At 40.7% G+C, this 12656-nt stretch overlaps 1 protein-coding gene across 2 annotated transcripts in view; it reads right to left on the bottom strand.

Annotated features, from left to right (window-relative positions):
* The window catches only part of PACRG (PARK2 coregulated), a 540483-nt gene that overhangs the window by 293068 nt on the left and 234759 nt on the right, over positions 1–12656 (bottom strand). The window lies entirely within an intron of this gene.

The following is a 12656-nucleotide window of genomic DNA, read 5'->3' as shown; positions in this document are numbered from 1 at the left end:
AGGTTATGCAGGACCTTGTCCTGAATCTCAGTATTATTAAGGAGCAAATGGAAAGATGCTAATCAGAGAAACGAGAAATTGGATCTGTATTTCCAGGCTGAACAATTCGGCTGCCATGTGGATGAGAGACTGGGAGAGACAAACCCGAAGCTGAGACAAACATCTTGGCAGTCCACTGCTGAGCTAGAAATGTGGTCTGTACCTGTCGGGGTTACTGGGCATGGGGAGGGGAAGACACATGTAAGAGACGTTTAGGGGACAGAATGAAAGGGAGAGGCAAAGGTTTAAAAAGCGGAAATGGGGAAGAGGCCAAGGTCAAGCACAGAACCTGGTTTCCACCTTTGGCACCATATGCATGGGTCTGCCACCCGGCTGGAGGCAATGAGAGAGGGCAGCTCTGTGAAGAGTGTGGGAGGGAGCAGGTATGAGGCCCTGAGTCCCACCGCGGACATGCTGAGTTCTGCAGCGGCCACTGTGCACCACCTGAACGTTCATTGGAAGGACTGATGTCGAAGCTGAAGCTCCAGTACTTTGGCCACCTGATGCGAAGAGCTGACTCCTTTGAAAAGACCCTGATGCTGGGAAAGATTGAAGGCCAGAGGAGAAGGGGATGACAGAAGATGAGATGGTTGGATGGCATCACCGACTCGATGGACATGAGTTTGAGCAAGCTCCAAGAGTTGGTGATGGACAGGGAGGCCTGGAGTGCTGAAGTCCATGGGGTTGCAGAGTCGGACACGACTGAGCTGAACTGAACTGAACTGAACTGAACTGAACTGAACTGTGCACCACTCAGGTGAGTGGAGATGGCCAGGGGGCATCTGAACGAGTGGGCTTGGAATGGAGGAGACCATTGCGGGGAAGTGGCAGATCACCCAGAGGAGGGTTTAGAGTGACCCAGACAAGATCTAAGGACCAAAGGCTGGGCTCCACCACAAAGAATGGGCAGAAGGGTCAGGCCTTTAGCAGAAGCCGGAAGACAGAGCAGGCGGTAGGATGGTCAGACACCAGACGGAGAAGGAGGTGCAATGAGGGACAGCAGCCAGGACCTGCAGGAGACTGAGAGCCCATGCGGGCATTTTACTGGCTGATGACGGCCGGACCGTTCGAGATACTGGGCAGAAAAGAGCAGGCAGGACATTCCCAATCTTCCTCTTTTCTTTTGCCATCTTCCTCTTTCTCTTCCCCTTTCCCTCCTTCTTTTCTTTCTTCTTCTCCCCCTTCTTCCTTTCCAAATATGACATTTTTAGAACAATTACAGCACTAAGCTTGTACTGAAAAATATCACTGAAAACAATGGATCTTTCAGGGTAAAACTCTGAAAGCGGGAGGGGCCTGTCTCAGCGATTTATTCTTCAGCAAATGAAAGTAAAAATATGACAAAATTGAGAAAGATCACTAAGAGTTAGAGCTAGAAAACAGCAGGACTGCGATCCTAATGCAGGCTGCTGAACTCAAGGGACCCACTCTGGGGAATGCTCACTGCTTAAACTGGTCCGAGTTCACTTCAATCCATTCCCAGCAAAAGAAATTTAAATAAAGTATAATGTCATTTACCTCTTAAACTATATGCAGAAACTAGGTTGAGGGGGATGTATCCATGTTTGGTTTTGTTTTTATTGTTTTATTTTATGGGAGGTGACAGAATGGATGATGTTTCAAGAACAATTCCAAGTTGTTGTTTTTTTTTTTAATAATTGGTTCACAGCTCCATATGTTGTAGGATTTCTTCTCTCCCCCATAACTGACAAGGTGACCAGTATTATTCACATAAGAAATATTTTCACATTCATAAACAAGTTATGCTAATTATGAAAACTGTTTTAATTAAATCTTGTAACAGCTGGCCTGCGTTCTTGGCAGTTGGCCTTAAGATCGCACCATTCTTGAACTGGTAGAGACTGGAAGTTTTATGTTTTCTTTACATTGTTACCCTGACAGTTAAAATGAAGGGCAATTTGTCGAGTAATTGTTTCCCATAATTAGCATTCTCTAAGGATACCTAGTTTTTGCCAAATGCAAAGATATCTTGCCAAATATAGCTGAAATGGCCATGGTCTTCACTTTGCTCTATTTGAGGAGGTCTAATTTATCTTGAGAGTTAGATTAGATTTATCATGGGAAATAGATGAGGAAACAGTGTCAGACTTTATTTTGGGGGGCTCCAAAATCACTGCAGACGGTGATTGCAATCATGAAATTAAAAGACACTTACTCCTTGGAAGGAAAGTTATGACCAACCTAGACAGCATATTCAAAAGCAGAGGCATTATTTTGCAAAAAAGTCCATCTAGTCAAGGCTATGGTTTTTCCAGTCATGTGTGGATGTGAGAGTTGGACTGTGAAGAAAGCTGAGTGCCGAAAAATTGATGCTTTTGAACTGCGGTGTTGGAGAAGACTCTTGAGAGTCCCTTGAACTGCAAGGAGATCCAACCAGTCCATTCTGAAGGAGATCAGTCCTGTGTGTTCATTGGAAGGACTGATGCTGAAGCTGAAACTCCAATACTTTGGCCACCTCATGCGAAGAGTTGACTCATTGGAAAAGACTCTGATGCTGGGAGGGATTGGGGGCAGGAGGAGAAGGGGGCAACAGAGGATGAGATGGCTGGATGGCATCACTGACTCGATGGACATGGGTTTGGGTGAACTCTGGGAGTTGGTGATGGACAAGGAGGCATGGTGTGCTGCAATTCATGGGGTTGCAAAGAGTTGGACATGACTGAGTGACTGAACTGAATTTATCTTGAGAAAAGTCAGACCAAGTCTCTTAGCTTCTGCTTTTAGCATGGGAGTCAAGGTCTATAGGCAAAGGAGAAAAAATGGCAGTAGCATTGCTTCTGAGTCCCTATCTAGTCCATCATAAAAACAGACAGACCCACTGGGACGGCGCAACTGAAGCCAGTATACAAAAGTTGCAAGCACACAGTGTGCAAGGCGCCCCCTGGCCCTCAGAATCTGCCTCAGTGGGCGAAGAGCAAAGACCCACGTGCTAGTAGCAGCTGTGCAGAAGGGTGAGGATGGCAAGTGGAGTGCCCTGATCCAAAGTCTGGAACTTCTCCAGCAGATGTTAGAAGCAACGTGGGGCAGCATCTGAAACGAGGAGTGGTTTGTGGGACTTCAGTTCAGGGAGAGCAACAGGGTCTGAGGAAAGGTCTGAAAGGGTTCACAACATTAAATATCTGCAGTCCCTTCTGTTAAAAAGCCCTCCACCAAGGAGAACCCATTGAAATAGAATCCAAATCAAGCAGAGAAGCACCAGGCCAAAGGAGAAAAGGAAAGAGACTGTCCAGTTAAAAAAAAAAAAAGAAAGCAAATCGTTTTAAACCACTTTGCAGCGACAGCAGAAGCAGCTGAGGAGCTGCAAAGCCTGAAAAGCTAACTTGATCAGTCCCTCCCTTCTGAAGGTATAGGGAGATAGGAAAAAGTGTCAAATCTCACACAAAATCATTATTAAAAAAAAGAGAGTAAGCAGCATAATGATACAGTCATAAGGTAGAGACAGACAATGAAAGCATTCTAGGAGGAAATGCCCCCAAAGAGAAGAACTTGTGAACTAATGTTTCAAAACAAGATAAAACAATTTTAAACAATAGACAATATTACAAAAATTAGAAAAAAATTCCAAAACAAATTGAGAGAATTTTAAAAAAATAAATGCAAAAAATATATATCAGAAATGAAGCCTAAACTGACAGAAACACAAGAAAGAATGGTCACAACAGATAACAGTGTAAGAGAAATGAAAGAAGAAAAGGAGGAATACTTTAAATATCACCAGAGAGTGATAGAAAGGACTTGAGTGAAACTGACAGGTAAAGACAAGCAAAACAGATTTGAGAAAAACTCCCAAAGAAGAAACCCAGAGCAAGAGAACAGAACGTGTACTGAAAATATAACTCAAAGAAATTGTCCTTAAAGAAACAATTTGAAACTACATATTGAAAGGGAACATGATATTCCTGGGAAATTCAATCCTGGAAGACCCATATCAGGCTGCATTTAAAAACAATACTGGAGCAAAGCTAAAAATAAAAAATAAAATCCAGCAAAATTAGCAATCCACCTATGAAAGCTATCATCATACTTTTCAACAATATTGCTCTATGCAGAAGAAATGGAGTACCTCAAGGGGAAAACGTGAGCCAAACATTTTATATGTAGCTTAATCACTTTCCAACATAAAGTCTTGAGCAAACTGTTAAGGAACAGTCAACAACTCATGGGCACTGTCTAAAGTCAGTTTGGTGCTCAGACAACCGAATGTCTGGAGAGCCCAATACTGTCATAAGGTCTGGGGGTGAAGATGAGGTATATATTTCTCTGTCAAAGTAAGACTGATAGTTATAAGGAGAAAAGATGATATGTAATGGCTGTATGCTTTGGTGACACAGATATAGTAAAAATATCAAGAAAACAAAGGGAAACAGAATGGGAAAAGCCTGTGGCAAACGGAATAATCTTGCCGAATGCCGTATTGCTGTTTCAGCGCTAAGTCATGTCTGACTCTCTGCGACCCCATGAACTGTAGCCCACCAGGCTCCTCTGTCCATGGAATTTTTCAAGTCAAGAATCCTGGAGTGGGTTGCCACTTCCTTCTCAGGAGATGTTCCTGATCCAGGGATCGAACCCGGGTCTTCTGCATTGCAGGCAGATTCTTTACCACTGAGTCACCTGGAGGTCCTATTATTATACTCCAAATCAGATGCTGTGGGGCGAGGAACTAGAAAGAATTCAGTACTTCCAAAAGTATGGCGAGTACACTAGCATTTCTCTATGCAAGAGAAATATGAACACCCACACCCAGGCCTGCATAACAAAATAGAAGGTCATTCCCATCATTTTACAACAGTTGCCTACAAGGGATGGGTAGCAAAGAGCAGCAACAGCGCAGCCAGACATTGGGTTAATAAACCGTTCTTCTTCTCTAAAGAGAGCGGTCCAGAGACATGCTCTTAGGAATGCTACTGATTGGAATAAACAGATGCTGCGTGTAGCAAGTCAGAGAGAGAGTCTGGCTTCAGTCCTTTCCTCACTAGCTCTACTCGACCCTACTAAAGCAAACAGATCAGAGCCTTTGGGACTTTCAGCAGCAGATTTTTTCCAATCCTATCACTTCTCATGTCTTCCTTTCTCTCTCCCTACGCCCTCCCTATCCCGAGCATAGTAAATGATTGAGGAGCAAATTATAGCTAGGCCATCCCTCCTTAAACATTATTCTTAAAAAAGATACTATTGAATCTGAAAGAAACAGGCAATAGAAGTTAGCCATTCAGACACATGGAATTCTGGTCAAGGTTCTGTGGCAACCTGGATGGGAAGGGAGTTTGGGGGAGAATGGATACATGTATATGTATGGCTAAGTCTCTTCCTTGTTCACATGAAACTGTGACAACCTTGTTAACTGGCTATACCCCAATACAAAGTAGAAACTTGAAAAAAAAAAAAGAAGAAGCTAGCTATCCTGAGACCCATGGGCAGTCTGACCGCATGGCCCTTGGAAGGTGTGCTGGCTGGTTAAATTGCTGCTGGCTGTGGTCTTGGGGGCATTTCAGTCCTGTCTCCAGATCTTCCTAGATTACCACCTAATGCTTCTCATCCAGTGATGGCCATCTTTTATGTCTTGTTTGTTTAACAAGAGGGAAAGAAGGAAATTAAGAGGAAAAGAAAAGAAACAAAGTATTGTATAGGTTAGGCCCTCTATCTTTTCTCATGATTCAACCAAGCAAGAGTGTATTAAAAGTTACTATGGCTTAAATAACAAGCATAATGTAATGGATAATCACTCAAATACACTGAAAATAACATAAAAAAAAAAAACCTGTAAGTACAGATTTTCTATACTGGAAGCTGATTTACCTTTTCATGTGTAATGTGAATGTTTAGGAAATGTTCCATCATTATTCTTGATAATTAGGCTCTTATTCAGAAACTATTGGCTTATTTTATGGTGTGCAGCTATCGTTATAGGATTCTATCAGTTTAGAGTTTGAATTCAGAAGGGCTGATGCAGTATTGCATTTCTTGTAATGTAAAGACAACTAAGTCGTCTATCTAAAAAAGACAAGGCTTTCAGTGGTAGATATTCGTAACACTTAAAAATATTTTCAATAATATAATTCATTGTGGTAATTGGAATTGGTCTGTTAAAGAAATGAGTACTGAATTATATTTGAGAAAGTTTTTTCAAAACATCATAAAATTATGAGGAAGATGCTCCTACATGGCATATATTACAAAATTCAGGTGAAACTATAACAATTGGTGGGGAAATTGCCCACCTATTGCTATAATTTAGCAAAACAACTTTAATCAGGTATGCAGCTATTATATTATTTTGGTTTTGATCCAAGTTGGTCTAATCTTTAAAAGTTAATTTAAAGCAATTGTTTTCTAATAAGTCAATTCCATAAGGTAAAATTGGATTTTTTTTAGTGTAAAGAATAGTTTTCTTTTTTACATTTCTAAAATTATTTGAACATATTCATGGGGTCGCAAAGACTCGGACATGACTGAGCGACTGAACTGAACTGAACTGAATTCATACTTGATTTTACTGTATTGTAAATGATATAATACTTGATTTTAATATATTCTCAAATAGTGTGACGAGTTAGATGTGTTGGGTTTTGGTAGCAATACAGCACCCAGATATACTTGTTTGTCTGCCCACATGTTTCTTCCGGAGTCTCACAATCAAGTTTGCACAAACTGCTCCTGAAAAATCTAAGTTCCTTCACAGCCTAACATCAGATACCTCCAAAGCACAACAAAGTTGAAGTATATTGAAGGCAGCTTCAGAAAAGGGAAACTATCCATGCTGATTAATGGAAGGCAATTTACCCCTCAGGTGAACAGGAGTCTATACAACAGCTACCACTGCAACCCTCAGTCACTGCTGATATTGGAGTGCGAATAGTCTTTCTGCACCATGGCAGTTCTCAACGTGCCACGCCAACTCCAGTGACAATAAAGCCTGTACATTTCATTGTCACAGGACTTACTTGTGTGTTATTGGCTACCTTAACTCAAGTCCTATCCAGCGTTCAACTAAAGCAGTGTTGTCAAAAAAAAAAAACAAAAAATCTAATATAAGTCACCAATGACAGCCACATACAAATTTAACATTTTTCATAGTCAAATTAAAAATTAAAAAGAAGCAAGCAGAATTAATATTATTACTATATTGCATTATTCAATATATCCCAAGTGTTACTATTTTAGCATGTTACCAATATAGGAATTAATGAGGTGTTTGTATTCTTTCTTGGATGGAAACTCGTCCAAGTCTGGTGTATATTTTATAATATATCAATATTTTATAATTTGGACTAACCACATTTAGCTATGTCAAGCATGTGTGCCTATATGCCCATTAGTCACATGTGGGTATTGACCAGTGTGTTGGAAGCACAGGTCTAGGGGTTCAAACAGACCCTGAAAACTTTTGTTCACTAAATGAACATTTATTGAGCACCTGCTGTATACCTGGCACTGCACTGTATATTCAAAAGCGTGCAGAGGTAAGCAAGAGAATGTGCCTGCCCCTGGGTGCTTACACTCTTGTCAAGGAAATGGATGAGTAACTATGTAATTCAAGAATGATAAGCAAACCATATCGGTGCTTTCTTCCTGCAAAGCTAGCCCATTGCAGCGCTGTAAACAGGGGCACGGCAAGGCACAGCTTCAGAGGGCACAGGCACAGTGGGGCCTGGGACAGCAGCTCCTGGAGGGGTGCTGTGCTCAGCCAGACAGACAACAGCAAGAATGCACGTCCTAGGGCTATGCGTCCTTCCAGTCCTGGTGGGAAATATCTGTGGGCTTGAAGCAGATTCGGATCTACTGTTTAAAATACCATCTGCCCTCGTGGATACGTTATTGCTCTTTCTCAGTACTGAGTCTCCCGCTTTCCTGCTAGACTTTGGCTCTTCGCGCTCTTACCATGCGACCATCTTGGCAACACAGGTCACTTGCCAAATCTGCTTAATTCAACATGTCCTTAGCTCTTATAGGACAGTGCAAAGCAAGACTTTAATTTTACTAGCTTTCCAGATGCTGCGCTCCACTTGAGTAAATTTGAAACGTCACAACAACGAATGCATTGATAACCCTGTTTTGACTACGGGGAAAACATAGTGACTAAATTTCTTTTGGACTTTGAGGCTGAGATAAAAGCAGCATGATGTGTTAATTGGGACAATTATTGAGCATGTATATACCAGTGTATATACCGAGAAGTATAAGGTTTCCTTCTTGTCCTCGTGGACCTGGACGATGCTACCATAAGCAACCCAGTTAATCTTTCCCAACTTCACTAACAGAATCAATCAGGCCATTACCTCTGGGACAGACTGACTGAGGAGCAGGGCCAGGGTTCACACTCACTGAGCTCCTATCACGTGAAAGGCAACATCAGGAGTAACAGGAAGGAGTTCTACCCTTACATCCACAAGTCCTTCTGATCCTTTTTACGCTGCACCATTTTGTCCTCCTACGGCCATCAGCACCTCCCAACACTATGTGCTCAGTCATGTCTGACTCTGCAGCGCCTTGAACTGTAACCCTCCAGGCTCCTCTGTCCAGGGGCTTCTCCAAGCGAGAATACTGGAGTGGGCTGCTATTTCCTCCTCCAGGAGATCTTCCAGACCCAGGGATTGAACCTGAGTCTCCTGTGTCTCTGACATGGGCACGGAGGTTCTTTACCATTAGTGCCACTAGAGAAGCCCCACAAACTGTGTGATTCACTTATTGACGTTATTATTTATTTTTTGTCTCCTCCAGTTAGTAAGCTCCAGGAGAATAAGCAATTCCATTTGCATCATTCACTGGGACCTCCAGCCTAGGACAGCTCCTGACACAGTGAATAAAGGTGCTTATTAATGAGTGAATTAATTCACTGTGTGGAATTCTGATTAGGAAGAGGGTGATATTTATTTAAAAAAAAAAAAAACCATAGACCTAAACTTTGTAGACACACATAAAGAGAAGAATAACAAGGGTCAACTATTGATGACTGGGAGGATGTCACTGGGCAGCAAATATGATTGCTTGTCAAAATAAAGATACTGAAATTATTTCCTTGCAATACAAAAGGTGAATGGCTGACTGTGCCTGGGTAGGCAGGGTGGGTTTCATATTGGAGGCGGCTCTGTATTGATGAGTGAGAGGATTTGAACTGAGGCGGGGGTGTGCGCATTTAGGTCCATTTTCTTGTTACTGTCAGGATTATCCACGTTTACAAGTGCTAATTCATCAGCAAGACCTCCTCAATTCTTTCTGGTGCTTCTGAGAGAATGAGATACAAAAACAGCATGGATTTTGCTTTCACAAAACACTAGATAAATCAGAACTTAGTATTTTGAATAGTAACTCTGCAAAAAACAATTAAATCACAGTTTAGTCTCACCTAGCTACAGCAAAACCAATTTGATTATAGTGAATCACTCTATAATCCTTTGGTTTTTAAATTTAATTTATGAACTATGCTTTACAGCATTTTGTAAAGGAATCTGAATTTTGTTACTAGATGAAATGCTATTGGGACCTTCAATCTTCAAAATGACCTTCAATCCAAGCATTAAAAAGACCTGAATTTTTATTTCTCTTGAATGTAAACATTCTATGTTTCCTATTAACACAAGACCAGCTATGAAATGAACAGAAATATATATATGCCTAAAGATACAAGCATATTATTTTCAATTAAATATTAATAATATGTTCCATGTCACTGAAAACAGAAAATCTGTAACTTTAAGTGCTTGCTACTCACTGACCTTAACCTCTTAAAAAAAAAAAAATGACCCTTTAACAAATGAAAAAAACCTCAAATCTCATAAAAATAAAATTTTAGAACAATAATAAGGCTTACCCTTAAAGTTTTTTGGAGCAGTTTTTTAAGTATGAGTTTAAAATTCTGTTGCCAGGAATGATTTACCTTCAGCTGTGTAAGATTCCATACAGCTTTCAGAGATGTAAATAACTCCTTCACAGTTGTCTAAGCACCGATGGGATGGGCCACAGCATAGGTAATTAGAAAGCAAATGGCTAGCTGTGCTAATAACTTCCATGATTTGGATTGTCAAAGAAACAATGCCTAGATTAAGGATTCTGAAGATAATCCACACAGGAAAGCAAAGTCTTTTCCTAAAAAATCACAGGAAGACGATCTAAGTGATTTGGGAGGGGGACTATAGTCTTTATTTTTATTGAAATTGCTAAATGTGATGAAACAAATTAATGCGATGCTGAATCTGAGATGCTAATAGCGATAAATGGCAGTGATTTTATATTTTCAATTCTGAAAAAATATCTCAACAAGTGAAACGTTTGCTACATGAATTAGCCTCCATACGACATGAAAACTACACTAACTTAGATTTTTGCCAGTTATCTGGATTTGTTGCTGTTGTTGCATGGACCCAGTATATGAGTTCACATGGTTTTAGTCTTCTGCTTCATAGAATTCATTGAATAAAACATACTATTCCATTCTCAGAGCTATTTTCCCAGTATTACAGCAAAACTAATCAATAAAAACTTCAGGGGCTAGAAAAAAAATCTCAGAAATCAAGTTGTCATGGTCTTTCCTTTATTAAAAGATGAACAGAAACTAGCCCAGGTAATGCTTTGCTCAAGGCTGAATACTTGGCTAACTAAAGAGCTAGTTTGAAGTTCACTTTTAGGAAGCGAGTGGTTCCATGCTTCAATCACAGATGTCAACATTTATTCTCGGGACATGATACACTTGGATATTATGTTCAGCAGGTTAGAAGCCTCTTTCATGTTACCAATCCAGACATTCCTCAGTCCCCCATTGTGTGAGATGCTGAATCACCACTCAGATAGGATGAATGAAGTTCCTGGTTCTCCGGGCCTCTCAGAGACTCTTTAGACTGGGCTTAATTAAGCTTTTGCCAAATTTTGTTAAAACTTGAAACTAAACCTTTGTCCACCTATTCTTCTGTGTGCCTTTTAAAATGGAGAAAGGAAGAGATCTATATAGAGAGATGATCTGATACAGATGACCCTCTTCATCTAGAAGTTTAGAGAATCTACAAACTAAAGCTAGTCACAGAAAGATCATATGTAGTTCTGGATGAAAGCCTGGTCTACAAAATTCTGACTCAATTAGTTGTGACTTTGCTGAAGAAATGGTGTTACATTGGCTCTTATTTCAGAAGAGACTATGGACAGAAAATAATTGTTGAGAAAGCAGCTCACAGAAGTACATGTGGTAGCCCATCTTTGAAGGCCTGAGCACTAACACTGTGCGTGAATGTCCAAGTGTGTATACATGAGTGTGTGTGTTGGAGGATAAGCTATAGAAAAACTTGGGACCCAAATGGGTGAAGGAACAATGAAGACCTTCAAGGGACTAGATATAATTTATCAAAATCTGTTATTTCTGATAACCTTCTAGAGGTTGTAAACATACAATGACAACAAGAAGAGGCATGAAATTAATAAAGTAAAACCTGCCATTGCCTCCACTCACTGCCCAGAGAAAGTCTGTAGCCAGTGGGCCAAAGAGGAAGAACCCAGGGGTCTCCCTGAGTTGAGAAGACAGAGCAAGGAGCCCAGGGAAGCTAAGATGGCTGGAATTCAAGGGGAAGAGTACCAAAGAGACAGCTCCACCTCTACAGACAGAGAGCTCTGGAGATGAGCAGCGGCTCCTTCAGAGTGTTCAGCTGCGTTCTGGGCGGCTCAAGTGTGAGGAAACCACCTGAGCCTGGGGCAAGAAGCACCTGAGAAAGTTAGTGAGCGTGTGCAGAGCACACTCACGGATACAGATTCGCCTGTCGCCACCAGTCTGGGTAGAAGCCTCATAAACTGTAGGTCCCTGGGTAGGGTACTCAGAAGGGTTTGGCTCGAGTAAAATTATCCCTCAATGAAATGCTGCCCTGGTTCTCTCTAATGAAGCTTAAAAGCCGAATCTAAAAGGACCAAACTCTTTTCAAATAACTTGACTGTGTTCCAGAACAAAGCTACATCACATTAATAGGAATCCAAAAATATCTAGCATTCAGCAAGTTAAACTCACAATGACAGATATATAAGGAAGCAGGAAAGTAAGACCTATGACCAACTGAAACTGACTCAGAATGATTCACATGATAGAATTAGTAAACAATGATGTCAAAACAATTATTATAACCATATACGTGCTCATGAAGTTAGAGGAAAGAATGGACATGTTAAGTAGATATGTGGGAGATATAAACAAATCCATATTGGACTCCAGAAAACTAGCATGTATACGAAGGAAAAGGCCGTGGAAAGAATTCATGGCAAGTTAGACACTATAGAACAAAAGATTAATGTACTTGAAGACACAAAAATAGGAAGTATCCAATGAAAAGGGACCAAAAAATTGACAGAGCATCAATTTTTGAAGTTAGTTGACGGATAACTTCAAACAACCTAATACATGTGTAAGTGGAATCTTCAATGGACAAAGGGTAAGGAGGGAAGAAGAAGAAATAGTGCCAGAAAGTTTTCCAGAGTTGATGAAAGCTATAACTCACCAGATGCAAAAAGCTTCACAAACCTCAAGCCCAAGAAACATAAAGAAAACCACACAGAAGCAAAGAGCAATCAGATTGTTTAAAATGACTAATGAAGAGAGAATCTTAAAAGCAGTCAGAGAACAAAATATA

The sequence above is a fragment of the Capra hircus genome, chromosome 9 (assembly GCF_001704415.2).
Source record: "Capra hircus breed San Clemente chromosome 9, ASM170441v1, whole genome shotgun sequence".
NCBI classification, from domain to species: domain Eukaryota; kingdom Metazoa; phylum Chordata; class Mammalia; order Artiodactyla; family Bovidae; genus Capra; species Capra hircus.
Note: the sequence above shows the minus strand (reverse complement) of the source record. Positions and strands in the feature narration are given on the sequence as shown.